The following is a 27,699-nucleotide window of genomic DNA, read 5'->3' on the forward strand; positions in this document are numbered from 1 at the left end:
TTACATATACATAATTAAATAGTCATTCAATTGTTACATACTTTCTGTAGTTCATTTCTCTTCATTATCTAGTACCAAGATATTTATGTGAAAGCCTCTCCCTGGTTCTTTCATGAAAACCAGCTGTTGCATTTGGAATATTGGAACAAATTATCTTGAAAGCAGTTGTGAAAGGATTTGAAGCAATTTTTGTACCAGGAGTTGAAGTGTGAGGAGAAAGGGCTGGCTCTCTATTCCCCATCCCCACTACCTGCATCTACCAATACAGGTTCACTTATGTTGATTAGATAGGGTCTGAAACTTGTATGAAATGCTCCTCCACAAATATTACATTAACAAGCTTTAGTAATACTTGGATAGCATTTAGCAGTGAATGTTTAATATATATATAACACTAAACAGTGATCTTTTGTTATGTGGAATGTATTAAATGTCATTTCTATTTGTTAGAGATTAATTCGGTAGGTATTTCTTCTCTCTAATGTTAGGGTAGTTTTAAATGTGCAGTGTTAAAAGTTTAAATTAAAAAGACTTATCTGTGCCCCACTGCCCTTCTCTTTGCAGTTTCCCTTCTCCACCTTCCCCACAACTAATTCACTCATCTACTACCCTTTCTCCCCTCACTCCACTCTCTGACCTTGCTTCCATGAACACTACCCATTCCTCCATCCTCATGCACTGCACAACGGGCACCTACATTTTCCTCTCTTTCCCCCCTTAATCTGTTTCCCTCTCTTTTTAGTTTCCCAGCCTTTTTCTGTCTTTTCCTCAGCTTCATTCCTTGCTTTCCACTCTTCTTCCCCACTTGGGTTAAGTATGTACTGAGCTTTAGGAACAAAAGTAGCCCTACTGAAAATCCTTGAAGTTAGGCAGTACTTATGTTCCTGGTTAAATCAGGACCTTAATCCCTGCTTGCTGCTCCAACCTTTGTTTTACTCCATCATTCCTTAGACACCACTCTGCCCAACCAGGGCTGACCCAAAATGCATTGCCCCATTAACTAATGAAGAAATGTAATGCCTCATAGAATAGAATCATAGAATATCAGGGTTGGAAGGGACCTCAGGAGGCCATCTAGTCCAACTCCCTGCTCAAAGCAGGACCAATCCTCAACTACATCATCCCAGCCAGGGCTTTGTCAGGCCTGACCTTAAAAACATCTAAGGAAGGAGATTCCACTACCTCCCTAGGTAACCCATTTCAGTGCTTCACCACCCTCCTAGTGAAAAAGTTATTCCTAATATCAACCTAAACCTCCCCCACTGCAACTTGAGACCATTACTCCTTGTTCTGTCATCTGCTACCACTGAGAATAGTCTAGATCCATCCTCTTTGGAACCCCCTTTCAGGTAGTTGAAAGCAGCTATCAAATCCCCCCTTATTCTTCTCTTCTGCAGACTAAACAATCCCAGTTCCCCCAGCTTCTCCTCATAAGTCATGTGCTCCAGACCCCTAATCATTTTTGTTGCCCTCCGCTGGACTCTTTCCAATTTTTCCACATCCTTCTTGTAGTGTGGGGCTCAAAACTGGACACAGTACTCCAGATGAGGCCTCACCAGTGTCGAATAGAGGGGAATGACCATGTCCCTCGATCTGCTGGCAATGCTCCTACTTATACAGCCCAAAATGCCATTAGTCTTCTTGGCAACAAGGGCACACTGCTGACTCATACCAGCTTCTCATCCACTGTAACCCTAGGTCCTTTTCTGCAAAACTGCTGCCTAGCCACTCGGTCTCTCTCTGTAGGAGTGCATGGGATTCTTCCGTCCGCAGGACTCTGAACTTGTCCTTGTTGAACCTCATCAGATTTCTTTTGGCTCAGTTCTCTAATTTGTCCCACCCCACCACTCCTTTGGCTGTTCCCAGCAGCCTTTGCACTGGCTTTAGCCATTCTTCAGAAGAGCTACCAGAGCAGCCACCGCAAACGATTCTGGAAGTGAATTCTATTTCATTGTTTCAGTGTCCTCCCTTCTCTATCTCTGCATTTCTCTTTCCAGCTTGCACACATTTTCTCCCACCCTTGCCCTGCTTTTTCTTTCTGCATCTCTTTAGGGTTACGGTAACAACAAATTGTGTGAGAATCTGAACAACAAACTGCAGAAGGAAGCGGACTGAACTTGGATAAAACTTCTCCTGGCGCTGGTGGGTGCTCATACCCCTGGCCCCGCCCACAGCCCCGCCACAATTCTAACCCCTTCCCCAAAATCCCCACCCTAACTCCGCCCCCTCCCTGCCCCTATTGGACTCCTTCCCCAAATCCCTGCCCCAGCCCTGCCTCTTCCCCGCTTCCTCCCCTGAGTGCTCTGGATTCCCGCTCCTCCCCCCTCCCTCCCACAGCTTGTTATGCCATGAAACAGCTGTTTTGCAGCAGCAAGCACTGGCAGGAGAAGCGGGGACAGCGCGCTCAGGGGAGGAGGTGGAGGCGGAGATGAGCTGGGGTGGGGAGGCAGGGCAGGGAGCTGCCAGTGGGTGCAGAGCACCCACCAATTTTTCCCCGTGGGTGCTCCAGCCCCAGAGCACCCATGGAGTCAGTGCCTATGCCACCTACCTGCAATTAGGGTGACCAGATGTCCCGATTTTATAGGGACAGTCCTGATATTTGGGGTTTTGTCTTATATAGGCACCTATTACCCCCCGACTCCTGTCCCAGTTTTTCACATTTGCTATCTGGTCACCCTACCTGCAATCCATCTGGTGATGGTTACCTGCTCCAGACATCTGCAGTTCCTGATCCCTGGTGTCATGGTCCTCGGAGTTCCCTGGTCCTGGTTCCCTTTGCCTGCGAGAGATGCAGAAGTGAGCTGAGTCCATCCATACCTAACTGTAATATTAAGACTATTTTGTTTGTTATCCCATTTATTCTAGTTGGGTCTGGGCTTCACGCTCATTGTGTTTGGTAAAACTACCAAGTTGTTTTATATCTGTTTGCCTTCCCTGTTAATATACCCTTTCTTGGTTTATCCTTTAAAGGTGCTTAAGTTTTCCTTTACTGCGACTAATAGGTGATAGACCCCAATTCAGGGAAATCTAGCTTGATTTGGAAACAGGGGGTCCTTAAACATCTCCCTTTAGTTTCTTCTGGAACCAGTTGTGGCGACTGCAGCAGGACCCCAGATGGTTGCAGTATTCTCTCTTGCTTTGATTTTATTATTATCTGCTCGATCTAAGGTTTGTTGAAAGGTCCACTGACCTTGTGGGTGGGAAGCACCGATAGTGTGCAGTTGCTTTCTCTACTGGGACCCAAGTTAGATCGGTGGCAGACACCAAAGAGGTATTCTACCTGAGCTGTGGAGAAGTGACTCTATGTTCCGGCTCCAGCCGAAAGGCATGATGAGTTTGGTTATCGCTCCAGCCAAAAGGCCCAGTGGGCACAGAAAGCACTGGCTTAGTGGACCCAGTAAGCATCGGCAGGCTCTGGGCCTGCAGGCCTGGTGAGTGTTGTCAACTCTGGTCTCAAGGAAAGCCTGGTGGGCGCAGCAGGCCAGTACTAATAGTGAGCACAACTGTATTAGCACTCCAGCTGTGACTGTCTGGTGAATGTGAGTCGGCTCCGGCTTTAAAGGTATGGGGGTGCTGCTTGAGATTAAGGGAGCTTTAAGTATCTCTGTGGCAGGCTGGTACAACTTGTCTAGTACTGTCAGCCCCTACTTTTCAAAGGTCTCGTGGGCACTGCGGCAGGCACTGCAAAGCACTTGTGTATCTTTGTGGGCCAGGTACCTACCACTTAAGGAAAAGATGGCTGTTAGGACATTTGGAATCAATGGATGGGACAAGCAGATCAATAAAAATTCACTGAAACACAGTATGAATTTATTTCGTAAAGGCAAAAATCCATGGGCCTGTGATGGAGTATACCAGGCCCTCTGAGGCCCTGCTGGAGGCCTCATGGCCCTGCCACACTCCACCCCCAAAACGGACAGTGGAGAGGGTCCTCCAAGCTACCTAGAGTGGCTGTGTGGGACACAGCCAATCAGGGCCCAGCAGCCTAGTATAAGAAGAGCTGCAGGGTGTATGGCTGACTGACTGATGGAGCTGCAGAACCCTGGGCTGGGCTGGGCTGCGCTGCCAGAAGCCAAGGAGAGCAAGAAGGAGCCCTGAGCTGGTTTCTGGGACTCCATTAGTATAAGGCCCTCAGGTAAGGGTGAAGTTGACTTGGGGAAGTGGCCCAGGGAATTAGAGAAGCCATGTGACATAGTTAAAGGGACACAGCAGATAGCTGCAATCTACAGGGTCTGTGGGCTGGGACCCAGAATAGTGGGTGGGTCTGGGTCACTCCCAGCCCCCCATTAGCCACTGGGGGGAAGTGGCTTGGACATTGAGGCACCCCAGAAGGGGAACTGAAGTATAGTGGCCCGGCTGAAGAGCTGAAGCCAGAAAGCCCAAGAGGGGGAAGACATTGTCTCCAGGGAAGGAGCCCTGGGGCACTGCTCTATCCTGGAGCAGGAATAAACTGAGAAAGAGACTGCAGGCACATGCATTTGGCCAAGGGGGCGCTTACGAGAGGTGAGTGCACCCTGTTACAGGGCTGATGATTTGTTTTAGGGAGAAAATGTGTTGGAAAAACTGTGCAGTAGTTGGGAAAACTGTGACAGCTAAGCGTACCCCAAATAAAAAGATGAGAAAGCAAGCTCTCCTCTATGGCCTAGTGATGGTTTCTAGGGAACTCCGTGAACATGTAAAATCAAAACAGAAAACCATTTTCCAAGTAAGAGTGGGTGGTTAGCAGAGAGGCTGAAACAGAGAAACTATCAGCCCAGATATTAAACCACTCTCTACAGATAAATCAATCAGAGCAGCAAATTAAAGAATTCAATATAGATTTAACAAAGAGAGATAAAGAAAATGGAAGATTCCCAGACTGCTGTTAGAGAACTGGTCAAAGAGGTTAAAAATACAAAGGACGATTCTGGGAATCACTCTTCTATTAATTATAAAACCAGTGTTTTAAAAGAGAAGCTAAGAAAAGTCCAAGGGATGGTTAGTGCCCTGAACATGGACCCCTTAAGGATGTAAGAATCTAAAGGTTCTGATTCTGAAGGAGAAGAATTAGATGATGGTTTGAATCCATGGAAGAAACAATGGTACAGACTCAACCTTCTGTTCCTCAGGAGTTAGTGGGGCCTGACGTAAGGGAGGAGGGGATACAGCAACACATCCCAATGGCACCAATCACCACAACTGCGGTGAACTACGGCCCTAATAGGCCGACAGAGACCCGGTACAAGACCAGGCCATATGTGCCTGACCAGACCAGGGCAATGGGGGAAAAATCTGGCACCTGTCAATAAAGACACTGCCTTGGATTGGCTAGCCAAGATCAGCAGCATGGCTGCGATTAGTAAGGAAGACACTGGCTTTCCTAAGAGAATGCATGAATGGGAAAGACTTTGGGGCTCTGTTGGGTGAAGTACAAGTAGCCAATGTGGAAGAGATGGCAGAGATATATGGTGCAGTATTTAAGATTTACTTCCCACATGAAAATATTTTTGGAAAAATTTATTCCAAAAGACAGAGGTCAGGAGAAAGGCGTGAGAGGTTCTTAGCTAGAAAAAGTCTATTATACTAACTGTCTGGTATGTCCCCAAGGCCCTGACCATCAATGGGATGGCAACTTGTGACACACAGGAATTTACAGAAGCTTTTGTGCAAGGACTATCATCCACTTTGAAAATCACCTTGGGGCCAGTCAAACCTAAAACCATCACCCTTCAAGTGCTGGAGGACAGGATCCGAGATGCATTCGAGCTGCAGCATGAGGCTTTCCCAAGCCATTGGAACAAGAAGAAAATTGCTACTGTGAAGTAGGCAAACAGTGTAAAGCCAGTGAGCTGAAGAGAAAAGGAAGTCACTTTGAAAGCAAAAATCAAGCAGCAGCATCTGAAAGGAGCCTTCCCCATCAGTGAGAGTCAGCAAGGAATCGGGAGTACAGAATACTGCAGCTGAAATGAAGGGATTTCAATCAGTATTATGGAAAAAACTGTTCAAATACAAGAAAAGGGATCCAATTGATCATCTTCCTACAGAGGAACTGTTTAGAAGGCTGGCTAGGTACTAAGGTGGGCCTGGCAGTTCTTCAGCAGAAGCTGCATCAAGACAGCCAGAGCTGCAAGAACAATGAGAGCGCCTGCTCTAAGGACATCAAGCTCTCCCACCTCCCTCCTTTGTGGCACCCATTGAGAATGATATATGGGGGAGGCCAGTAACTGAAACCATTGGAGAAATTAAATAAGTAATGATACTGGACACAGGTGCCACTATGTTATTAATATGTACTAAAGCAGCTCCAGAGATTAAAAGACTTCCAGTGCAAGAGGTTAGGATACTGGAGGGGAAGACTGGAAAGAGTACAGTCCCCTTTCTGAAGTCTCTCTCATGCATAATAGGCACACTGATTACAGAAGCCACATTTGGGATGCAAGCATTAAACAGATATGGCATCATCAGAATGGACATATTAAAGAAATGGGACTTAGTGGTCAACTTACCTAACCGAATGCTGAACAAATCTGAACGTAAAGAAGGTGGCTTTGTTGTACCTGCATCGCACAGAGTTGCAGCCCTGAAGACCCTGGGGAGAATGGAAACACCTAGAAGGGAGGAAGCAGTTGTACAGATAACCAGCCAGTACCCAGGAACTTTCGCCAACAATAAGCTCCAATGTGGGAAAATTAAAGTGGAGGGATAATTGGGGGTCTCGACCCCAAACCACAGAAACAGAATCGATCCTCTCAAAAGCCAAGGAGGGGATCTGGGATACCATCAACTCCCTCCTGGAACAAGAAGTGCTGGTTGAAACAACAAGCACTTGTAACTCTCCTATCTGACCTTTATTGAAGGCAGGTAAGACCACCTGGAAACTCACAGTTGACTACCAAGAACTGAGCCATGTTACACCAAGGTTAACTCTAGTAGGGGCAAAGTTCCAGGAGATCATGGTGGCCATTGCTGCAGGTGCACAATGCTTTACCATTCTTGATCTGCCGAACGCCGCCTTTTCAATTCCTCTGCACTCTAGTGCCTGGTACAAATTCAGCTATGACCACCGTCAGCTCATGTTCAGTTGGGTACCCCAGGGGTATCGCAACGTGCCATCGCTGTGCCACAAGTATGTGTCTAGCATGTGGGAGCGCTACAACAACAGAGAAAAGATCATAAGTTACGTGGATGATATTTGAATAGACACAGTAACCAGAAAAAACCTGAAAATCCTGAATGATGTATTAAAGAAGGTGCAGGAGACTGGATTCATCATTAGCCCTACCAAGGCTCAGATGCTCCAAAAAAAGACATACTTAGGGATGGAGCTCGGCATCCATGGACATCGATCTTATGCCATCAGGGTCGAACTGATATGCAAGCTGCCTGCACCTCAGGACATTTCAGCACTTAGATCATTTTGGGGTTTATATGGTGTTTTTGTCTGTGAGGTGGCCCGATTCTACTGTAATTAGCATGCTTTAGGTTACTTGAATTTTGAAGAGCAAATTCTCCTTTCAGCTACACCCATGAAAGTGTAGTCACTGGGGTTGAAAGGCAGATTTAGACTCAGTACATTTAGAGAAAGGTAGTATGAACACCCACACAATGCATGAAAATAGCTCCTGAATGACTTTCAAAAGTACATTTTCTCAGTGTTTCCTGAGGCTCCCCCTTTCCGCCTGTCTGCATCCACTTCTTGTTGCTTGTCTTGTAGTGGATTGTAAGCTCCTGGGGCAGGGACCATCTTTATGTTTTGTACAGTACCTAGCACAATGGGGCCTTGGTCTATGACTAAGGTGTGTTAGGCACTCCTGCAAAATAAATAATAAAACATTTTATAGCAGTAGGAAGTCTAAGCCTTCACGTCCTGAGTTTATTTATTAACACCCATCTATGACAGCAACTTACATTGTCCTTGAGTTTGTGATGCTGTCAGGATGCATACAGCAACATTTCAAATATACCATATGGATCACATTCTAGAAATGTATAAAGACTTTAATTCAGTAAATTGTTTTTCTTTAAGCAGTTAAAAAAAGGAAAAGACCATTTTTTCCCTCACAATTTAACATCCCAGAACAACCTCTTGACCAAAAAACCCCAAGCCCTTCTCTAATCTGTAGGTCTTAATTAACTACTTCCCATTCACAATATATCAAGAATTAAAATGCTGATGCCTGGCTGTCTTGAGAACTGGCACATAATTTACTCTCTTTTTCTGATCAAGGAAGGAAAGTGAAAGAGGGTAATGACAAAATTAATCCATTCCCATAGCAATGACTACAATGAAGTTGGGAAACTATACATGAGGCTCAGGAGGAGAGCAGTCCTATGAGTTTCATGAAAGCAAGGATTTGTTTTGTATAGGTTTTTTGTTTTCACGACAGGCTATGTCATAACAATAAATTAAGCCTTATTATTTGGTTAAATGTCAAATACTTACTAGGGCAATCAGCCTGCTTTCCTCCCATCATGCATTATTGTAATACAATAGTACATAAGAGCAGAGTGGTTTGTTTATGCTGTATTCACAGTATCATGCCCTAAACGTGGCTTGAAGATAAGATCAAGTTTTATTTCTCTGGTTTTGGCAGTAAATAGATTATATTTTAATTTAATGAGACAACTTATAATTGTGCAATATAAATCAGAGTTATAAGCAACCCTTACAAGTTCCAATTAGGATCAGCCACCGGCTCTTCTCTCCTTCCCCCTCAAAGTTTAGATACTTATTGTGATCACATTTTAAAAGGAAAAATTATTGCATGGAGAAGAGTGAGTGTGTTTGGAATGTCTTTATCAGTGGGGCATGGGGGGGAAAAACCCTCCTCCCTCCCTCAACACAACTAGCAATGCTCTCTCTTCTTCTCTCCTAAACTTCAAAATGAAAAATCAGAATAGTTTACAATAAAGGGTGTGTTGGTTGACAGGAACAATAATTTCCACTCTGTGGCCTCTGTGCCTACTGTGTTCTCCTAACCCCATCTCTTTCCTGAATTTTATATCCCCTGCTGCAGGGTGGGTTCCTTTATTTTTTTCAAATGTTCTCACATTTATTCTGGGTCCTATTTCATTTCTAAGCTATGTCTACACTACAGCCTATGTTGGCATAATTTAGATCAGTCAGGGTTGTGAACAAACCATCCCAGTAAGCAACATGTTACGCTGACATTAGCACTTGTGTGCACAGTACTATGTCGGTGGGAGAGATTCTCCTACACACAGAGCTTCTGCCATTCATGGAGGTGGGGTTTTTTATGCTGACGGTAGAGGTCTCTCCCATCAGCACGGAGCAGCTTTGCCACTGCAGCACTGTACATGTAGACATGGCCTTAATCCCTTTTTTGTGTCTGAACTCTGACCTCCTGCTTTTCTCCTCACTCGTCTGTTTTTTCTCCTTCCTTTATTATCTCCCCATATCTGGTCTCTCTTTACCTTCCTTCAACTTATATACCTTCTTTCTTCCCTCGCTTTCAACCTTCGTATGTCACCTCATTCTTGCTATCCCTGCTCTGTCACACCCACACTCAGATTCTCACTCAATCTCCCCTTCCTTGCTTTGTACCAATGTTAATCATTTCCCTCCCCTCAGTGTAAACCCATTCTCTCTCTCTCTGGCTTGGGACTACTGTTCCCTCTAAGCTGTGCATGTGTGCGCACGCACACATCCTAAACCCCGCGCACATGGCAAAACACCGCGCGCACAAAAATTTGCACAGAGGAAATTTTTTGCGCACACGGCCTGGCAAAAATTAGAGGGAACATTGCTTGGGACTGTGAGAATGGGGCCAAAGTTTGGGCTTGATGAGTGGTCCTAGCGTCAGGGCCGGCTCCAGGATTCTTGCCACCCCAAGCAAAAAAATTTTTGGCTGCCCCGGTTTTTTTTTTTTGTGCCCCCCTTCATCCACCCCAACTCCACCCCTTCCCAACCTCTTCCCCAAATCCACAGCCCCGCCTCCTCCCCCCATTGCTTCCTGAGGCTCCCCCTCCTCAATCCCCTGCCCTAGCTCCCCTCCGCTCTGCCTGCTCCCTGAACACACCGCCGCTCTGCTTCTTCCCCCTCCCTCTCAGGTAAGGGGAGAGGCAGCGCATTCAGGGGAGCAGGCGGAGGCGAGCTGGGGCGGCAGGGGAACATTTCTAGGGGCGGCATGGCTGGCGCCAGAATGCTGCCCCTAGAAATGTGCTGTCCCAAGCACCTGCTTCTTTTGCTGGTGCCTAGAGCCAGCCCTGCCTAGCATTAGGGCAGTATCCCCACACTTTCTTAAGAAACCATCAGCTATTGGCCTGTCTCTCTCAATGGCATTTATCTATTCCCTTCTAATGTGCCCATCATCATAATATCTGGATGCCAGCTTTTGTCCCCTGGGAAAGATCACTGTAAAGCTGGTGGGGAACAAACTCCTATGGCATATCATATTCATGGATCTTTCTGGGGTTTAAAATCTATTACGATCATCTTGTCTGACTAACTGCACAACACAGGCCAGGAAACTGAGGCCAAGAGTTTAGCAAGATTCAGAGATTGAGCATTTGCATGGAAAACAAGATTACATAGTTATAATAGTTAATGCTAACCAAAAAAAAAAGGGAGGGGGATTGGAAGAGAACTTTGTTTCATAGTTAATTATTAGGGATTCAAATAAGACTTTTATGGGGCTCAGATTACTTCATATCTGCCTACGTGCACCTTCCTCTTATGCAGCTGGTGTGGGTCATTGTTGGAGACAGAAAACGGGACTAGATGGACCACAGCTCTGACCCAGTATGGCTATTCCTATGTTCCTACTTTCATCCTGCAATGAGTTTAATAACTTGTGGCTGAACTAGAACATCTTTCAGCAAGACATCCAATCTTCATTAAAATATTCCAAGTGATGAGGAATATCTCAAATTGCTTGGTAGACTGTTAAATTACTTTAATTGTTTAAAAAATGTGTATTTTTTCCAGTTTGAATTTTTCAGCTTTCAGTTATTAAATCTTGTTCTGTATTTGCCTGCTAGATTAAAGAGCCATTTAGTATCTTCTCACTGTGCTTTTAGACCATGATCAAGTTGCCTCTTATGCCCTTTTTGACCAAAGTTTTGTCAGGTTTGAGACCCACTGGACGTTCCAGTTGGCAGTAGAAATTGGTGTCAGTCAGGTATTTCTTTTCAATTTTGTTTATTCACAAAGAATGCACAGTCCTAGATCTTTGAATGCAGAAGTACTCAAATAGCAGGAAACAGCTTCTTTAATTCACAGCATCAAAAACACCCTTTCCAGGCTGCACCCCAATCCATAAACCTCTCTAGGTTTCTTCCAGGGTCAGTCACTGTGCTTTCATCTGCTCCTTTTGGGTGTCTGTCGCCCAGTCTTGTCTGTTCTTAATTTCTTTGTGTTCTATCTCCTACCCCACCCAAAATATTCACCTCTGGGACACAGTCACACACTCCTTTTATCTTTGATGGGGCTTATGTTTACAGGTATGTTCATTGACCCTCCCCGCTGGCTAAGGTACATTTGAGTTACACCCTTTCCAGGTATTAAAGCCCAAAAATAAAGGATTACTATGCACTCAAAACTAGAGTCATCTAAGGAGTCTTCAGTAGGACCCCACGCACCTACTTAGGGCTTGTCTTCATGTAGCCATTACTCTTAGTCAGTCCTCCTGGGCCCAGGAAGCTCATCTAGGCAGCAAGTTGTCTCACGCCATTGGCTGACAACAGGCTTCCCTCACCAAGGAAGAACCAGAACTCTGATCTCCTGCCTGGTCAGCCCCAAACTGAGCTGGGCCTCTTCATTTTAACTCCCTCTCTACACCTGACATCTGCTACAGGTGTAGCAGGGCAGGGCCAATTGAGTCCACAGGCTCTCATTAACCCGCTCCCTGCCAGTATGAGCCCTATATGTCCCATCACAAATAGCATTATTTATTGTTAAGGATAACTCTGTTGGTGTGTATGATGTGTGACACTGGCAGACCAGGTGCCAACTCTTGGTAAGGCATTAGGCCTCAGCTGAGCACTGACAAATTCATTGCTGGAAATTAATCTGTTTCACCTTTGTGTTAGTATGGTTAAGATGGGTACTGGACTACTAACAATGTGTGTAGTGTTTAGACTTCATGAAATGCTTGTAAGTTGCTGCCTTCATTAATCTCTCTTAGAATTTCTATATCAGCTGCTATAAGGTAATTAAGTTTTTTTGCTTTGTAACTGGAAAAAATGTTTGCTCTGAAACCGTGAACTGCATCAGAAGGGATCTGCCCATCAAGAAGGCCTACCAAAACTAATTGGGCCACTGTGGGACATCATAATACAGATTTATTTTTTTTTAAATTTCCACCTTGCAGCCATGAAGAGGCTAGCGCAAAAGGGCTCATCCCATCAGCTTGCATTCTGAAAAGAGAAATAAAAAATAGCCAACATGAAAATTTTTCATTTCTTTTGCTGTTTGGGCTCTCAAGTCGGAGCTACAAAACAGAACGAGATCCCCTGGGTTAACCCTAAAAGACATTCCGAACTGACAGATTACTACAGTTCTGTCACCTTTTTAAAATCATATAAACACAAATGAGTTGCAGCCTATGTGCTTGCCTGCTTTAACCTTGTAATAACACTCTCATTTCTTTTCTTAATTAATAAATCCTTACATAGTTTACTATAGAACTGACTACAAGCATTGTCTTTGCTGTGAGATCTAAGGTACAAGTTGACCTGGGGTAAATGACTGGTCCTTTGGGGCTGGGAGTATCCTGAATATTTAGTGATCTTTGGTGTATAGCAACCATCTATCACTGGGTGGCAAGATAGACTGGAATGCCCCAGGAAACTGTCTGTAACTCTATGATAAGACTGTTATAGTGCTTTAGAAGTTCACCCCTGTTACTGGGTTGGTGAAATTTGGGGTCTCTGCCCTGCTTCTTGACAATATGTCCTTAGATCAGCCCTCACAGCCATGAGCAACTCCATGACATGGTGCTTTACAGACGTGGTGCAAAAGGCTTGGAATCCAGCTAACTCAAGGTTTGCCTCTGTGGCCCACCAGACAACATGCATTCAGGAATTCTTAAGCTAAGAAGGGTGAATCTCAGAGGCAGGGCATCCTCGACAGCAGGCCCTCACCTCTGAAATTCACTAAAATCCAGGCCTTGCCACATAAGGAAAGAATTATAAGAGGTGTTTTTTGGGGGGCGGGGATCAAAGCTTTTTAATAACTGCTGGCTACATTGTTTAGTCTTCGAGGAAGAGTTCCTCACTGCTGTCCTTTTAAAGTCTATATGCTGACAGGAGCGTATATATGGGAAATGCCATTGTCTTAATTTAAATGACTTACAGTGCTCGCAGAGAGCATAGTGATAAGCAACATATAAATGCCTGAGTTCAGTATGGCTAAGTAAAGGTCTTCATACAAATATTTGACCCCAACTGGAATTTCACTTGAGTGAGGGATCAGATCAGTGAAGGATCAGATCATAAGGCTCAACCTTTAGAGGGGCTGGGTCTTTGCTCCTCCATCCACTGTCTCCTCCCTCCCCTCCAGCAGAGACTCAGCATAGCAAGAACTAGCTCCAGAAGTGCTGCACACAGCCAGAAGCAGCACTGGTCACTTCTTGAAAATTTGGAAAGAGAAACAGAAATTTGAGTAAATGATTGGTATGGCTGACCATGAGACACTGCTGTCTTGTCTGAGATGGCAGCAGGAGTCCAAGATAAAGTGCTAAAATGGTTTGAGTCCTTCCTGCAGGGAGGCACCTAAGGCATAGTGATAGGAAAGTTTCTGCACCTTCACCATTAGACTCCTCATTGGTGGACTCCCACAAAGATCAGTCCTCTCCAGGGCTTAAATTCTTAGACTATTTTCCAGCCCCTTCCACACACACCCCATTCAGGGCTCCAGGCTTCAGCTGCGGGGTGGGAGGTCTCAGGACTCGACATATGTTCTCCAAGCACGTGGACTAAGGGTATAAAACAGAACACAGGGGTCCCATGCTTGGCCTTTTCTCCTCCCACCACCTATGCTGCAAGCAACGAGAATGCTCAGAAGACTGAAGACTCCAACAGATGAGACTCGCCCAAGTTTCAAGGGTGAAATTTGTGTATTATGAACTGCAATATACAGTGAGATGAGAAACTGCTTAATCTAGATATTGCCCAGCCTAATAGGGTTGAGTGTTTAGACTACGTGCTTATGTTTTAGTTTCTTTTGATAACTAACTCAGGCAAAAAGTCAATCACCTATAATCACTTAAAATCTATCTTTTTGTAATCAATGAACTTACTTTAATGTTTATCCTTACCAGTGAGTATGACTGAGGTAACTGGTAAATCTGCTTCAGTTACAAAGGCTACTGTATATCTATTTTCCATTGATGAAGTGGTGAACCAATTAATAAACTTGCTTTGCTCAAGAAAGGGTCTTGAACAATGCAAGATAGTATATTCCTAGGGTACAAGGCTGGGAGGATTTGGCTGGTGCCTTTCTTTGTGCATGAATGCTTCCAGAGCCACTCATGAATCACAATCTAGCTGGGTGTAGGGCTCCACATGCAGTTGAACTGAGTAGAGACAGCACCTGGAGGGGTTTGCTGCTTCACACCAGTAAGGCAGTGTGAGAGACAACCCAGGATAGTGAGAAAAGGGGCACAGCGGTTCCACAATCCCAGGTTGCACCCAGGGGATCCCGTCACAAAAATATATAGTGAAATTGCTTAATGCACTACTGGAAGGTGCTCAGATACTATGGTGATGAGTGTGGTATAAAACTATATAGAATATAATGTCTACAAATGCTTTTCTGATGTAAACTACTCAAGTACATGTAGCATATGGTTATTAAATGCAAAACTCTATGTGGGTCAGCTTTCCTATAAACTACGTCCTTCAAAGTAGCATTGCTAGCAGGCAAAGTGGTACTTCTGCCAACAAAATGATGCTTTTCACTGTCACACTTCTATATGTTAAACAATGATAGCATTTATAATCTTTTATTTCTGAAACAGATTTCTGTATATATATGACTATTAGATTCATTTGCTAAAGTTATGTTTTCCTCAGCAGACTGTCATATGATCATAGAGAAGAGCCCAAATAAATCTTATTAATTCCCCCTGAAACTGTTAGGACCTTCCATTTATTTCTTTGTGAGGAGACAACTCAGTAATTATGTATAACTCTTAATTAATTAATGTGGTCACTGGAGAATACAGAATCAGAGTGGCCTTAATCACCTAACCCAAACTAATACGTGGGGAGCTGTCTGCATACTGTAAATATTGTTTAAGGCAGACAATTTCCAGGTGCTCCTAAGTACTCAGTAGAGGCGGCCTTTCCGGGCAGATATTAGTAAATGTCTTCTTTAGCATCTTTCCTGAAACTAATATCCATGGCATTGGATTCCTGCATTCAAGACATGGGCATTTGCCTACCTCACAGGGGTATTATGAAGACTACTCACATTACATACTAAGCATTTTGTGCTAAGTATTATTATTTATAGCCATGACAGGCAAAGAAGGCAGGGTGGGGAACTTGCAGGTACAAGGAAGCTCCAAATAAACTCAAGAGACATTTTCCACAGAGGATGTCAGAGACATACTTAGTGCTGGAAAAGGCAAGATACGTTGCTTTGTTGAGCTTTACCAAACTTCTAGATGACTGTGAGTAAAGTGATTAATGTTTAAAGTTCCCCATATGTTATATACTGCTATACTTTAAAATAAATACAACAGCTTTCCTTTTTATCGCATCTGTACTGAATGTGTCTGTTCTGTTTGAGAAAATACTGATTGTTACTCTCTTGAAGTATGAGAACTTTCTTGCCTCTAATTCTACAAGAAGGTAATAGAGAAAAGGGAATTAACTATTGCACTGGCAGTCTGGGGTACTCAGACTTAAGGTATGCATTGGCTGGAGAGTTAACACAGGCTCTTACTTGGGTGTTGCCACTAATCCGTCTCCCATCCACACACAAAAACTGTCACCTGAGTTAAGGGTTCTTTCAGCCCGGTCTAGCTGGCCCAGCTGGGTGTGGGGGTTAGAACCCAGGTTCTGCTTTCACTTGGGCTGGTATACCACACCCACTTTGCAACAAGGACGCAGGCTCAATCACTCAAGTTCTGATAGTTGTCCAGTCTCTTTTCACAATTCCCCTACGTGCCCAGAAGAGCAGACAAATTCTCCCACATTTCACCAGGAACAAATCATAGGTAGGTCAGCTTACTGCAGCACAAAGACCCATGACATGTGCCCCTAGAAGTTCTAGCGACACACAGTTGGGTGCAGCATAAGTGGAGACCCAATAACTTTGGGAGAGTTTTGTAGTTTAGCTGCTCAGACCCGGGTGCTGATAACCCAGGTTAACTCTGTAGCAAAGATAGACCCTTAGAGGCCCACTCTCACTGGAATTGGTACTGTTTATAAGTAGGCTGGGCCCTGAAAGAGAAACAGACTGGGGGGGTGGGGGGGAGGGGGGAAGAATTTTGTGCACAAACAAATTTGCACTAAATATAAACATAATGTTTCCCCTTTTGACCTAAGGGGTTATTCAGGGTCTTGCTGTTTGTTTCTCTTAGGAAGAGAAATTAATGATTGAGTCAGTACTTCTTTAGAGCAAACATATTTGTTTACGAAGAATGTACACAAAGTCCTGTTTCCCTGAACACAGTCGGACTCAAACAACAGGAGACAGTTTAGTTAGTCAATCCTCCAAGCCTCTTTCTACAACCAGTATTCTGTCGAAAAAACTCTCTTTTAGCCTTCTCTCGTAAAATTGCAAGTGCATCGCTGGCTGTCCTGGGCTTTCTGCATGTGGTGCTTCTCACTCTGTCCACACAAACATACACACTCCACTCTGCCAAAACAATACCCAGTGCCCTGCATTTGCATCCAGTGAAAGCACTTTGCCCACAAAACTCAGCTACTGATTGACCTTGCATGTGGGCTGCGTTTTGGGGGATGGCTTCCATTGTCTCAGCAATTTTATTCCATAAAAAAGCTTAACTGCTTTTTCACTTGTATCCTGAATAAAGGGCAGCTAGCATGCTCACCATCTTCAACATGGTTTCACCCAACCCTAGCAAAACAATTCCATACAGTTTTTGGATCAGATATAGTACATTATATTTTTATACAAATCTAATAACCATTTCTAACAAAGATGAGCACATATATATGAATTTTTAACATAAGTTTGGAAATGTTTAGATCTAGAATTTTGGGTTGGCTCATTATAGAGGTTGGATCCAACTGCAAAATTCTGGATTCAGCGCCATACCACTCATCCACAAAATTTCAGGTTGTTAAGATGTAGAATTCTGCTCAAAGCAGCTCTTATTTTTCAATTCAAGGATAGAAAAATAAATGCTATTTTAAGGCTTTGTCTAACTTTTGAATGTTCTTCCATGCTTCTAAAACTAAAAATAAGCTTTTAAACAAAAATTTTCAAGATATTAACCCATAATGATTAATGTTTTGTAGGTTTTAAAATCATAAGGTCCAGGTTATTAAAGTTGGAATATGGTCTGCTTGTACATATGCTGTATAATACTCTTATTTGTTTAATATGCATCTGAATTTCAGAACAGCTTCTATATATGGATTGACATGAAAAATCATATTGGCCTCCGAACAGCCACTTAATGCCATACCATGTCAAAATACTCATTTGAAAGCATCTCTGTACCACCAAACACAATTTTTTAATGCTGTCAGAAACCTTTAGTACAAAAATTAACTCTGGTCTAATGCTAGCACTTCTAGGGACAATGCCAGGAGACATTATTTATTCACGTTACTACAATAATTGCTAACCTGTGAAAAGCTGTCTGTTGTACTCATTTAGACGGACGGTGTCAACATAACCCAGTCCAGGGGTTCTCAGAACCAATTATTTGGTGGCCTCAGAGTGCGGCCACCAACTCTTGCTGGTGGCTGCTCTGACAATTTTTTGTGAAATTCTTAATTAACTTTGGGAAAAACAAATAAATATGCACATATACATGTCCAAAGCATTGTCATTTATTGGTAGCTAGTAAGTCAGCTGTGAAACGTGATATTAACAAACATACAAGTATCATACACAAACATACACTTTTTACACCAGACTTACTCAGTTCTGGCAAGCCTGGGGACAAATTAAACCCTGGATGGGTCATCAGGGGAGGTAGCAGGGGCCAGAGAGGTGGGGGGGAGGGTTAGAGCCCGAAGCCCCATAGCCCAAGGACAGAGTCCAAAGCCACACAGCCGGAGTCTGGGGCCTTCCACAGTGCAGCCGGAGCCCAGGGCTGCAGCCTGAAGCCTGAAGCCCTACCGCTAGAGCCTGCCACCCCACCACCCCAGGACTGAAGCCCAAAGCCTGAGTCCCACTGCCCCTGGGAAGGTAGGGTTATGCCCCAGGTGTCTCCAGAAGGAGGCAGGGCCCAACCCCTGCTGGCAGCCCCAGAAACCAACACCAAGGTGGTATATCTAGGAGCACCAGGGAAGGGGAGTGGCCACTACTTTCTCCTCCCTCCCATCACAGCTCAGGAGGCCGTGGCTGCAAGAAAAGCTCCTGATGGCCACATGCAGCCATGGTGGCCGCATTTGAGAAATGCTGACCCAGTCACTGTCAAACATTAAAGAGTGTTAAACAGGTCCAGGGCTTGGTTATAGACAGGCCCCAACCTGCTTAGACCAGTGGTTCCCAAACTTGTTCCGCCGCTTGTGCAGGGAAAGCCCCTGGCGGGCTGGGCCGGTTTGTTTACCTGCCGCGTCCGCAGGTTCGGCCGATCGCGGCTCCCAGTGGCCGCGGTTCGCTGCTCCAGGCCAATAAGAGCTGCTGGAAGCGGAGGCCAGTACGTCCCTCGGCCTGTGCCACTTCCAGCAGCTCCCATTGACCTGGAGCAGCAAACCACGGCCACTGGGAGCCGCGATCGGCCAAACCTGCGGACACGGCAGGTAAACAAACCAGCCTGGCCCGCCAGGGGCTTTCCCTGCACAAGCGGCGGAACAAGTTTGGGAACCACTGGCTTAGACCCATTGCAAACACACCATTAAAAATCCTTTTAACCTTTTATTAAAGTGATAGCCTTTGAAATGTAAAGTATTAAGTAAACCTCTTGTTTTTAACAATTTGCCTTGTTCCCTTCCTCTTTAGCTGGACAGAGTTTTTAGAAGGAAAAAAACCCCTTGTTTGACAGCCAGCTGGTATTGTTTCTATTGTATTATCATGTTGCACTTCAGTAGGGATTTGTTCTCCTGTCTGTGCAATATACTGTAAATGCAAATGTAACAATATCAGAGATGGTAATAACTGTCCCTGTGGGGAAAAGAGAAGAAGTTAGTTGAGATGGGGCTGGTGCTGCTATTGTCCCTACTGTTGTTAAAGTCTGACCCCGTTTCATCTCAAATGCTGTTTGGGATTCCACTGGAGCTGGTAGGGTTGGTCATCTCAGCTGGATCCCTCTCTCTGGTCTGATCTGGTCAGCACATCCCATAGGATTAGGACAAAGAAGGTTTGGGGTCCCAGGAGGGCAGGATTGCCAGCCATGATGGTGAAGCTCGCTCCAGTAGCCTCCATCTGTTCTTCTATATACTTCCCTTCCCCTGATCCCAGCATCTTTTCTTTTAAGGACCCAAAAAGGGAGTTGTGGGCGGAATAGTTCATCCCTCATTATTTTGTCTACCAAGTTGGCCAAATAGATAACACACTAATTTTGGTTCATTAATTTCTGGCTCTACATCTTCTGTTTTTAACCAAGCATTATTTCAGCATAGTCCTTGAATTATATCAACATGGCCTTATTTATTTATTTATTTTGTTTGGGCTAATTTAAGCTCTCTGTCTGATTCACTTATAGCATCCATTATTAAATGCATCTTGACTTATTTTCCATCAACATTTACTATCGGTTATTGTAACATCTTATATACATTTACACACTTTTTACAGTTGACCTCAGCCCAATTATTTCTCACTAGCAAACAGAAGGGGAAATAAGGATGGACAAGTGGGATGAAACAAAAAGCACTTTAGGCCAAAATGATGAATGGTTCATTTAGTGTAAGAAAGCAGCATATGAACAGGTATATAGAAATTAACAAGCATGCCCAGAAAAACCCTATGTTGTTTCCTCTCAGAATCACCAGTTAATAAAGATAACATTGATAAACAAATGGAGAGTGAAGGCTAAATTTTCATAAATGGGCTGTTACAAATCAGGCTTAACACACAAAAAAGGGTACACTGAAAACTCTACATTTTCATACAAAAAACATCCAGCCATTATTTGAACTGTTTGAAAATATACTGTCGGGTTTTTAGGCTTGCCTGTGTGCTCTTCCCGCTCCAGCATCTCCAGTGTTGCCAGCTCTAGTGATACCTGCTGTTTGCAAAGAGTTATAGATTCCAAGGCCAGAAGGGACCAATGTGAGATCATCTTCTGTCCCTCTAGTCTAACACAGGCCACAGGACTTCCCCCAAAATAAATCCTAGAGCACATTTTAGAAAAACATCCAGCCTTGATTTAAAAATTGTCCATGGTGGAGAATCCATCACAATTCTTGGTAAATTGTTCCAATGGTTAATTACTCTTACCATTAAAAATTTTACACCTTATTTCCAGTATGAATTTGTCTAGCTCACGGGTAGGCAAACTTTTTGGCCTGAGGGCCACATTGCAGAATAGAAATTGTATGGCGGGCCATGAATGCTCACAAAATTGGGGTTGGGGTGAGGGAAGGGGTGCAGGTTCCGGCTGGGGGTGCGGGCTCTAGGGTGGGGCTGGGGATGAGAGGTTTGGGGTGCAGGAGGGTGCTCGCTGCTGGGATTGAGGGGATTGGACAGTGGGAGGGGGATCAGGGCTGGGGAAGAGGGGTGAGGTATGGGGAGAGGCTCAGGGGTGCAGGCTCCGAGCGGTGCTTACCTCAAGCAGCTCCTGGAAACAGTGGCATGTCCCTTCTCCAGCTCCCAGTCTGGGAACAACCCCTGACCCTCAGGGCAGGGCCATGCCATGGTTTCCAGGAGCCACGTGGTGTGACCCCCGACCCGGCGCCCCGGCTGGAGAACCAGAGTGGGGCCAAGCTGCGTGGTGTGGCCTCGACCAGGCACCGCAGCGGAAGCTCGCGGGCTGGCTTAAAACGGCCCTCGGGCCAGATCTGGCCTGCGGGCCGTAGTTTGCCCACCCCTGCTCTAGCTTCAACTTACAGTCATTGGATTCTGTTATATCTTTCCCTGCTAGATTGAAGCCCATTATTAAATATTGTTCCCCAGGTAGCTACTTATAGGCTGTAATCAAATCACCGCTTAAACTTCTCTTTGTTAAGATAAATAGAGTGAATGCTTTGAGTCTCTTGTTATACAGCATGTTTCTAATCCTTTAGTCGTTTTCGTGGCTCGTCTCTGAACTCTCTCCAATTTATCAACATCCTTCTTGAATTGTAGGTACCAGAATTAGACAGTATTCCAGCAGCAATTTCACCAGTGCTAAATAGAGGAAAAGTAACCTCTCTACCCAGGTATCTGTCAGAGAAAAAAATACAACCACCCCATGCTCCAGGTGTCCCTAGCTTGACTGCCAGAAGCTAGGAGTGGATGACAGGAAATGACTCACTCAGTGATTGCCTGTTCTGCTCATTTCCTCTGAAGCACCTGGCACTAGCCACAGTCAGAAAACAGGATACTGGGCTAGATGGATTACTAATCTGACACAGTATGGCTGTTCTTATGTTCATCATCCAAGGAGTTCCTCAGGTACAAAGAAAACAACCTTAATGATTCTAAAAGTAGAAGCTTCAGCTAGAGAAGATGTGCTGAATCTATTTCTCAGTAGATGATCCATCTTGAAAAGAGAAAAAGCAAACCAATTCATCTGGAGAAAAATAATGGAAATAGAGGTAGTTGTTGGGAAGGAGAAACCTGGAAAGTGGTAATTAGCATGAGTTTGAATGTGGTATGACACAAAGGTAATAAAACAGAACAATATGGTTGATTTTCCCACAGCCTGTTAGGGTATGTCTACACTGGAACAAAATTCCCAAATGGGCAAAATGAACCCAGGTCAGCTCACTTGGATTCCTGAGTCTTGAGTTTCAGGGCTAAAAATTGCAGTGTAAATGTTAAGGCTCAGGATTGAGGCAAAATAACCGTTGAGAAAGGCAATCCTCACCTGAGCTTCATTGGAGGATCAAAGGCAACTGAAGAAAGAGTAAATTTGTGGGATTGGCGAGGGGGGAGGGGGGGATTCAAACTTTAGAAATAAATTAGTAAATTACAAACTTACAGTGACAACCAAGTGCTATACTGCACTACAAAACACAGAGATGTGATTGCTTAAGCTACTACAGTGGTTCCTAAACTTTTTACCTCACATCCCGGACTCCAGCCAAGGCCAGGGTCCGGGCCATGGCTCTGGGAAGGGGGCTGAGGCCAGGGGTAAGAAGCGGAGGCTGGGGCCACAGCCGGGGGGCAGGGACAGGAGCAGCGTGGAGTGGGGTGGCGCCAGTAGTCGTATTTTCGGGGCTTGCTTGCTATTAACAATGTAAATTAAATAGCACAATGACAAAACCTGCCCAAACCAGGGTAAAAGTTAGCGTGCACAGAGCACTAGGAGAAGATTTTTTGTTTTTAAATGGTCAGGAAGGGAGGTCCAGTTGGCGCGAGTTACAGAAGAAAAGGAAGGCCGAGGGCGGCAAAGGAGAAGAGAAGCCAAAGGGGTGCCGGGCCCGTGGGTTCCCCGCCTGACGCCGGGGGGAGACCGCCAAGCGCGGCTGCGCGGCACGGACGCCCCGCGAGCGGGGTGGGCCTGGGGGCTCGGCTCTGGGCGCTCGAGAGTCAAATACTTCACTGACCGGAGTCCCCTCGAGCCGCCCCCCTGCCTCAAACGTCTTGGGCCTTCAACCCCACGGCCCAGCCAGCAGGGAACACGCGCCCCGCGGCCACCCCCACGCCGCCCCCTTTCCGGCAGCTTTTCTCGCCGCCGGCCCCCTCGCCCCGGGGCGCACTTCGGCCCCGGCACACGGGGAGGCCCGCCGCGGCGGCCGGGAAGGGAGCGCGGTGTCGCGGCTGGCTGCTGCCTCGGACGCTGCGGCGCCTGCCTGGGGGGCTGCCCGCCACCCCCTTCTCCAGGGCCGGGGGCACCAGGCTGGGGGGGCCGGTCTCTCTCCGCACTGCAGCAGAGAAATGCCCCTTCCCCGGCCACGGGGAGTGCTGCTCCCCCAGCCTCTCTGCGCCTAGAGGCGGGGGGCAATAGGGCCCCCCTGCGGCATGGGGCCCGGGGCCGGAGCTAAGGCGGCGGCGGGAAGAGACGAGCGGGGAGATTGCCATTGACTTCGCATTAAGCGCGCCGAAGGAAAAAAAAAAATCATCTGCCGAAACCCGGGATCGAACCAGGGACCTTTAGATCTTCAGTCTAACGCTCTCCCAACTGAGCTATTTCGGCTCATGTTTAAAAGGTTTCAGGGACTCCTTGAAAAGTCATTTCACTGTGATCCTCCTCCCCTTTTTGTTGTTTTATATTCACTGTGCATTATTATTTGCTAAGTATTAAAGTGATGCGTGGGGAAAATATAGGGAAATATACATTCTCTGCCCTTCAGCAGCTCATAAACTAGTTAGTGTTTCCCATTGTGCTTGTCTTAAATTACGTAATGAAACGTTTATGTTGGCACCCCCATCTCCACCATCAGCGTGACACAGATGCAAGACAACCTGAGGGAATACTTGTTTTGCACATTCTCATTGTTTTTGAGGTATATGTAAATAAAACAAATCAACCCTTGAAATAAAAAAAGCCAGTTGCTGCTAAACACATCTATTACCTACTGCATAGAATACAGCAAAAACAATATTCGCCAACAGATCCCGGTAAATACATTTTGCCTACTATATATAGATAATTATGATTAATAATAATATAAAATCCTTTGTACCCCTCTATTTCCAGATGCACATAATTTTCTGGAGAAAAAAAAATGATCTTTAGCAATAAAATTTCTTGTATTGCTCCTGAGTCCCAAAATATTTGCTTTGATTTTTGGTGCTGTTTAAAGGCTGATCAGGTCTGTATGGCCATCTTGGAGTTATCAAAACATGAATGAAGTGTGATGTTTTTTCATAGCACAACACTTTGAATGCCTTTATTTTGCTCCCTGATAACTCATAAACAGTAGCAGGTGTGGAGAGAGTTGTCCAGCTTGACAGTGCCCAGCCCTCCACCCTCTGGTCTTAGGAACATATAGAGTAGTTTTTCCCTCAACCTCTCGAAGGGTTTGTTTATCACCTAGTGCTCCAGCTACATGTTCTGTATGTGGAGCTCTGCACAAATTCCTTGGTTTATTTGAGTGTCTAACTCCACATCCTTGCAAAAACACAGCTTATTCTCAGTGTATACATTTATTTCAATATATACAATTATTTTAATAATATAAAGCTTTGGGGGTTACAGGGCTTTATGTACATGCATGTGGGAGTAGCTAGAGCTGGAGCAACTCATATTTGGCTCTCACACCTCTGTGCATTTATTTGCAACTCACAGCATTCCAGAAGGATCAGACTGGAAGAGGTAGCACTGTTTATATTTCCGTTGGATAGAGGGGAAAGATCACCCCCTCACTCTACTCCACCTTCTGTTTGGTAGCTTAGGTTGTTGATGGGCCCATCACTTTCTTCTTTCCAGGGGTGGGTGGGGCGAAAGAGGCCACTCCCAGACATGCCAGCTCAGGTGGAGATTGTCCAATGACGTTGTCCACATGGAGGTGGACGATATCACAGGAAACCCTCATAATAGACGACTGTAAGTACCAAGCAAGAAGAACCTGCATTGAAGATGGGATACTTCATGGATACAGGTTTGAAAAGTGGAATTGAACATAGGAGCGATTTTTTTCTACTAATCTTTAAAAAGACAAATATATTGTTCCATCAGTCTGAGCACTAGGCAGCACTAAGTACCCAAATAATTTTGAGGGTTGTCCTGGTCTCTTCTGCCACACTCCTCCACATTGCCCTGTTACTCCCCTCATTGCATCTGCAGTTAGCCTGTAAGCTCCTTAGGGGACAGGAGATTGCTTTGATTTGTACTAGAAGACAGCACCCTAGGCTTGGTTACAGATTACTTAAGTCAGGGGTCTCAAACTGGGGGTCAGGACCCCTCAGGGGGGCACGAAGTTATTACATGGGGGGGTTGTGAGCTGTCAACCTTCACCCCAAACCCCGCTTTGCCTCCAGCATTTATAATGGCATTAAATATATAAAAAAATGTTTTTAAATTATAAGGGGAGTCACACTCAGAGACTTATGTGAAAAAGTAAAAAAAAGTCTGAGAGCCATTGACTTAAGTTCTAGTCTTGTCTTTGCCATTAGTCTGGGCAAGTCATGTCATTTCTCTATGGCTCAGTTTCCCTCTCTGTAAAAAAGATGATACTGACCTCCTCTGTAAAGTGCTTTGGGATCTACTACTGAAAACCAGTATGAAGCACAAGGTATTAGTATTATTATTACTGGACTGTGCTAAGCACATTGTTGAAGCATCAATGACATAATAAAAAAGAATTAATATTTGTCTTACCAAGGCGGAGGGAGTGTGTGCATTTAAGGATAGCTCTTGCACAGAGTGTAATTGTGCCTCATAAAGTGCACCTACTGGTGACTAGTTATTTACTGAGATTTGAATAGAACTTGGTGAAGGTACCTGAGAGATTTCTCTCTTTCTGAGGGCTAACCCTCAAAAGCCTTACCATCATGATCCTGCTGTCTGCTGCAGGATACAGGAAGCAATGCACCACAGCCTCTGCCCAGGCAGCCCCTAGAGAAGAACATGGTGGCATATGTCACCTCATTTATATCTTTTTTTAAGCTTTAGACCAAGCATCAGCTTTCTCAAGCTATCCCACTGCCCCTTGGGAATTCTTTTGCTATCCACTGTTTTCCCTAGCATTCTGCATGTAGCAGCGCTAGCCGAGACATACACTTTCAGAACTCAGAGTAACAGCCGTGTTAGTCTGTATTCGCAAAAGGAAAAGGAGTACTTGTGGCACCTTAGAGACTAACCAATTTATTTGAGCATAAGCTTTCGTGAGCTACAGCTCACTTATGCATCCAATGAAGTGAGCTGTAGCTCACGAAAGCTTATGCTCAAATAAATTGGTTAGTCTCTAAGGTGCCACAAGTACTCCTTTTCTTTTTACTTTCAGAACTAGAAATGCTGAGGATATGATCAGTGGTTGCTCATGAAGACATCTCAAGAACAAAGCAAACAAAAGAAAAACAGGTGGAAGATTTCAATTGCAGAGAGCGGAAAAAACCCTCATTTTGCTTAGTGGAAAGGTGCTCTAAAGCAGCAATCATTTATGACAAAATGAAAATCTTGGCGTCTCATATTCTTTTCATAATTTTCCATTGCTCTGGTTATGACTGGCTTGTTCAAAACTGATGCATGTAATCAATTAGTGAGCACATCTTCCAGTGAACTAGCTCGCCTAATCTTGTAATCTTTAGAATCTTTTTAAACTCTACAGCATGTGTGACCATATTTATAAAATTTGAAACACTAGTTCCAGGAGAGTTCTCACAGCCCTTACACCCAGAGCAGCAAGGGCCTTTCGACTGGCCCTGACCTTTCTAAAATGTTTGTATTTGTTCCAGTTGATGGCAGCTACATCAGCATTCTCTCTGCAGCCAACATCAGCAGTGTAGAAGTGCTGGTCAAGAAACACCAACTCCGTACGTATACCTGACACTTGCCTCCCGAAGCAAGTACTCTTCTTTCCCTTAAGTCAGGGACGAAAGGCTTGCAGAGTGCAGCAAAAGTGCTTCAAAGACATACTGAAAGTACATCTTAAAAAGGGAGGCCTCAACCCAACAAACTGGGCGGACTTGGCGTGGAACAGAACACACCAACCCACAGCTCATTTTCAGGAGAACAGATGTGCTCATGAGACAGAGAAGCAACAAAGGAGGAGAGAAAGGGCACAACAGTCCAGCTGTCTATGTCTCCTCCAAGATTACATCTGTCACTTCTGTGGGAAAATCTGCAGGGCACGAATTGAGCTCCTCAGCCACCTAAAAACTCAGCAATGAACCCCCTCGGCGGACATCATCCCCATATCAAGGGATAGCTGAAGGAGGAGGCTGCTGACTTTGGGTAGTGTGTATGCAAAACTCACTTGGAAAGGTAAACTCAGTTTATAGTATAATTGTGATGGGTACCCCAGACTGAGTACCTTGTTACCCCCAGCCTCAGTAAGAGGGAGTCTTACTTGTGCTAAACTGGGAGTCAGCTCCCTAATAACACCAACCTGTTATAGTAACCCAAGCACTCTCCTCTGGGCTATGCCAGCCCTTACTTTCCCTTGCAGATTAACAATAAGTGCACCTGAGTCCCTTTGAAGCCACCCCCTGTAGTGTCTCATCCCTTATCCACTGAACACTCATAGAAATACCAGGTCTGTCGTTCACACACCACGCTTGTAAGATTCAGCAATTTGCTTAACACTACAGCACTGAGAAACTTATTCTTGTTTTCATTAAAAACATATAATTAAAAACTAGAGTTTCAGAAGATAACGAGGAAGACTATTGGAAACAAATGGTTACATGTAAAACATACAATTGTAACATGCTTTCTAGAGACTAAACTAACAAGTTAAGCTTCTTTAGATGGGAGCTTCTCATATCCCAAGTCCTTTGCAATGTTTTCAACCAAGCTTGGCTGAAATCCCATGTTCCTGAATGTAATTGCACTGTCCATTTATTGTTTAGGTGCA

General features: G+C 44.9%; 1 non-coding gene across 1 annotated transcript; it reads right to left on the reverse strand.

Moving 5' to 3' along the window:
* Positions 1-23,302: 23,302 nt before the first annotated feature.
* TRNAF-GAA (transfer RNA phenylalanine (anticodon GAA)) lies at positions 23,303-23,375 on the reverse strand. Its single transcript has one exon. It is a non-coding gene; the product is annotated as a tRNA-Phe (tRNA).
* Positions 23,376-27,699: the final 4,324 nt, after the last annotated feature.

Source organism: Lepidochelys kempii, chromosome 1 (assembly GCF_965140285.1).
Source record: "Lepidochelys kempii isolate rLepKem1 chromosome 1, rLepKem1.hap1, whole genome shotgun sequence".
In the NCBI taxonomy this organism is placed as follows: Eukaryota; Metazoa; Chordata; order Testudines; family Cheloniidae; genus Lepidochelys; species Lepidochelys kempii.